General features: G+C 35.8%; 1 long non-coding RNA gene across 1 annotated transcript; it reads right to left on the bottom strand.

The window, feature by feature from the left end:
- Positions 1–2130, bottom strand: LOC104102992 (uncharacterized). The gene is made up of 2 exons (XR_001970609.2): positions 1202–2130; positions 1–253 (listed from the first exon to the last, which is right to left on the bottom strand). It is a non-coding gene; the product is annotated as an uncharacterized lncRNA (long non-coding RNA).
- Between the last annotated feature and the right edge of the window lie 2252 nt (positions 2131–4382).

The raw sequence follows: 4382 nt of genomic DNA, 5'->3' as shown, positions 1-4382 counted from the left end.
TTATCAACAAAATCATGCTTTCACATCCAAATATGCATTTACAAATATAAAGTTGGTAATTAATTACAAAAATATATTAGCATCCCACTGATAATTATACAATCAAGATGCATATATCACCCCTATTGTTTACACAACCTCTGGGCAAATATGGTTTCCTAACTGCATAGCAAAACGCATGATAACCATGTTCTCAACTTGTACGAAGTCTTCAAAGCTTGCATCTTCAATTGTAACCTCAACTTTTCAAACCCTGAAACAATAATAAGTAATTTATCTTTAGAAAATTATAAGGATCAGATTGAGTATATAAAAGAAAACATAAATGGAGAGTTACACCTGAATATTGCATGATTCCTTTTCCTTTATAGCATGTTATTTTCGTACATAATCCAATTATATTTTTTCAAATATGGATTAATATAAAATAACTTATCCATGTTTATGAAATACATTGTCCAAGTAATAATATACTGTTTCACAACTTTCAATTATGTAAACTCGTTTAACCCAATCTGCAGTGAACCTCCTTTTCTCAGGTAAGACACAATCTTCAAGTAATCAAATATTGGCAATGAGTTCCTACTCAACACATAAAATATAATCTAGAATGTACTAAGTACACAAGTTATTAAAACACAAACTCATGGCATGTGATAGTGACTAAACTCACCCAAACAATTCAAGGAGGAGATACTTCTTCATTGCCGCTTCAAGAAGCTGAATTACAGGAAAGAGTAAGGTTGTTGTTAACTTTATAATCAGCAATTTTGAGAGCTAGATATCGAGCAAATTACATAAATAAGAGCCTAAGATAAATGACAATACACAATCTACTGAAACTACCAACCATTCTTCATATATGTTTGTTCAAGATAGGATAGGATAACTTTAAAGTTCATAAAGAGAAAATTATATATTTTAATATAAATTTTCACTACTCTTTCTCTGTCAGTTATACTAAAAAACTAGGGTATACCCCTGAATTTCTCAACAATTCTAACCTCCATCCTCTGCAAAATTTGCAACTGTTAACTTCGAATGTCTCTCATATAACTTTTCTATCACGTCGACTGATTAAGTATCTGTTTGCGAACTCTAATTTTTCTTATTCAATCACTGTCCCGTAAAGACAAATAGAACTTAGAAAATGAAGATATCTCAAAATTAGAATTCAATAGCAGACTGCAATTTTAGTTACCTTGTTTAATGTTGCTGGTTTTTCCATTCAATATTTCTCCAACACAATATTGCAATAAGACTACAACTTTTTGAAGAAGCTCCTTGAGATATCTTCATTTTCTAGTAACCTTGTTTAATCTTGCTGCTTTTTACCCTACTGCAACATCATCTACTGTAACACCCCGGAAAAAAAAATTCGAATTACTTGAGCGCTAGTAAGAAAGTTGATGTGTGCTTATTATATTATTTTGTGTGCAGACAAGGACTATTAATATAATGGATATCAATTGGATATGATAATAAGTATACGAGGCATATTATAAGTGATGTCGGGTCTAAGGAGAGCCCTAAGTCCAAGTCAAGTTGGAAATTTCATGATAGACTAAAGTCCAAATGAGTACGCACAAGATCAAACTTTGGACGAGCATATCTATATATATATAAGGATTTATGTGATGGATGACCTATAAAATTAAAGGTCTTTGAGTCTAGTTTTTGAAGCTTCAAACCGTTCATCATTTGGACATTCATACAACCAGTTATGACCAAATTATCAAAGGCTGGCGGAGGAGTCTGCGGATGCGAAGCATCCGAGGCCGCATCCGAAAGAAAGGCTGGGAGTGAAGTGCTGCCATAGCATCCAGGTCCGCATCCGAACTTCAAAGAGGAGTGAAGTGGGGATGCGAAGCATCCATGGCAGCATCCGAAACCCAGAAATCTGGGCCTATAAATATAATACAATTTCGGAGTTCATTTTCCCCATTTCTTTTGTACAAATTTTGGAGCTCTTCTCCACTCTCTCAAGACCACCAACTCTCCTCCTCTTCAAGGTAAGCAATCCCCATTAATTTGGTGTGCAATTACATCATTTCTACACTAGTATTGATGAAATCTACACATAAAATACATAAATCTTCAAGAAATTTTTTCAAAAACTCAAAGGAGAATTTTGCAAGATTTCTTTCAAAAAGTAATCTTATACCCTTAGACTTACATGTACGGATATATTATGGAAATATGAGTATGAATTAGGTAATTTCACTCATGGTATGGTGATTGGAAGACATAAGTTCCCAATTTAAATACATAACCATTGTAGAGATTGAAAGGTGATTATGGGATGGAAATTTGTTGGTTGGGTGAGAATGGTTGGTCACACATGTGATGTTAGGATTATAAGTTGTTAAAGAATAATAGTGGAATGAATTATTGGTAAATGATTGTAGTTGGAAGAACTAATTCTATGGTTAAGAAATGTATAAATGTATGCCCACTAGGTGTTTGGTAAATTGTCTAAATGGCCTAAACTATGGAATGGGTTACTAATATTGGTCCCAATGGATATTGATATTGTAGATTGAAGTTGCTTAGTATAGTAGATCATTGTAGTATCATTAAGGAGTGAATTTCAGTTTCGGATCGTTCGCATTGAATTGAGGAGACAAGATGGCATTCAGAGGTGGATACGTACGGAATGGAATTTTCTGAGTATTGATTAGCATGCTCGACGTTGGGTTCGTCTAGTTGAGGTAAGTAACACTTCTAAACTTGGTTCTGAGGGTATGAATCTCCGAATTGGTATTATATAAATTGTTTGGAGGTGACGCACACGGTAGTTAACGAGCGTGTGGACGTACACCATAGAAATTGTGACTTGAATAAATTTTGTGGAGTTGAAAAAATAAAGAATCATGTTATTATCCGTGTATCCTCTACGTGTTTGAGAAATTTAGCTGAGGCTCCTATTAAAGATCATGTTTAGGCTACGTGCCGATATTTTGGGACCCATGGGGCCGAATTGCTATTGAATTGATTGTTTTAAATTGTAATTTCAAACTCAGTCATATTCGACCATTGTGAGGATATTTATGGGATCGAGCTGCCCGCCTGCAGCAGGCCATAATGGCTTTATACATTATTATTATATGGATCAGGGCTGTCCGCTTGCAGTAGGACTTATATACTTTATTATTATACGGATCGGGACTGCCTGCCTGCAGTAGGCCGGCCATAAAGGCTTTATATCACGCTTGGGCTGAAGGAGCCCCTCCGAAGTCTGTACACATACCCAGTGAGCGTAGATGATTATATATATATTTGGGATGGACTTCCCGGGGCATGGATTCGCCTTACTTACGATGATTATATATATATTCGGGATGGATTTTCCCAGCGCATGGACTTGCCTTACTTATTTATATTGTAATGAATTTACCTTGACATGGATCTTGTCCATATCATTTGCATTTGGGAATAAATTACCTCAGGGCTGGATTGGCCTTATATGGTACTGAGTGACTGAATGTCAGTCGATGTGTATATATATACGGGTTGGAACACCCTTGGGCTAGATTGGCCATAAACTGTACCTAGTAATCGAATAATTTGTGACCAGTATTTACATGAGGTCTTCCTACTGGGATGTCATATTCCTCATATCATGCAATATTGATCTATTTCACTCGTACTGAGTTTAACTATTAAACTTGAAAGCATGCCTACCTTTTTGTACCATTATTTATACTGGACTCTACCTGCAGAGCTCGTCATTGCTTTCAGCCTAGAGGTTAGTCTTGTCACTTATTGAGTTAGTTGTACTCATACTACACTATGTACCTCGTGTGCAGATATAGGTGCTTCCGGATACGGTGGCTACTAGATTTCGAAGTTAATTCTATTGGGGACTATCAAGGTAGCAGCTTCACGCCCGCAGACTTGATTCCCTTCCTGTTTAATTATTGTACTGTTCTATATTTTCAGACAGTAATTTTATCAATCAGACTTTGTATTCATATTAGATACTCATGTACTCAATGACACCGGGTTTAGGGAGTGTTATATTTTAAATTGTGAGTTTCTTCGACTGAATTTAATTATTATGTTTTTAAATTTAAAAGATATGGTGGTTTATTGAGATTTTCGGCTTGCCTAGTATTGAGATAGGCGCTATCACGATAGGTGAGATTTTGGATCGTGACAAGTTGGTATTAGAGCCTAGGTTACATAGGTCTCACGAGTCCTGAGCAAATGTCTAGTAGAGTCTGGCGGATCGGTATGATGACGTCCATACTTATCTTCGAGAGGCTACAGGGCATTTAGGATATATACTTCCCATCTTTCTTTCCTTATCATGCGAAATTTATTTATCTTGAGACATAACTCTTTGAATTCCTTCCATGTATTCATATGCGCACATGAGC

This window comes from Nicotiana tomentosiformis, chromosome 2, assembly GCF_000390325.3.
Source record: "Nicotiana tomentosiformis chromosome 2, ASM39032v3, whole genome shotgun sequence".
Classification (NCBI taxonomy): domain Eukaryota; kingdom Viridiplantae; phylum Streptophyta; class Magnoliopsida; order Solanales; family Solanaceae; genus Nicotiana; species Nicotiana tomentosiformis.
The sequence above is the reverse complement of the archived record's forward strand: the minus strand, read 5'-3'. Positions and strand labels throughout refer to the sequence as shown.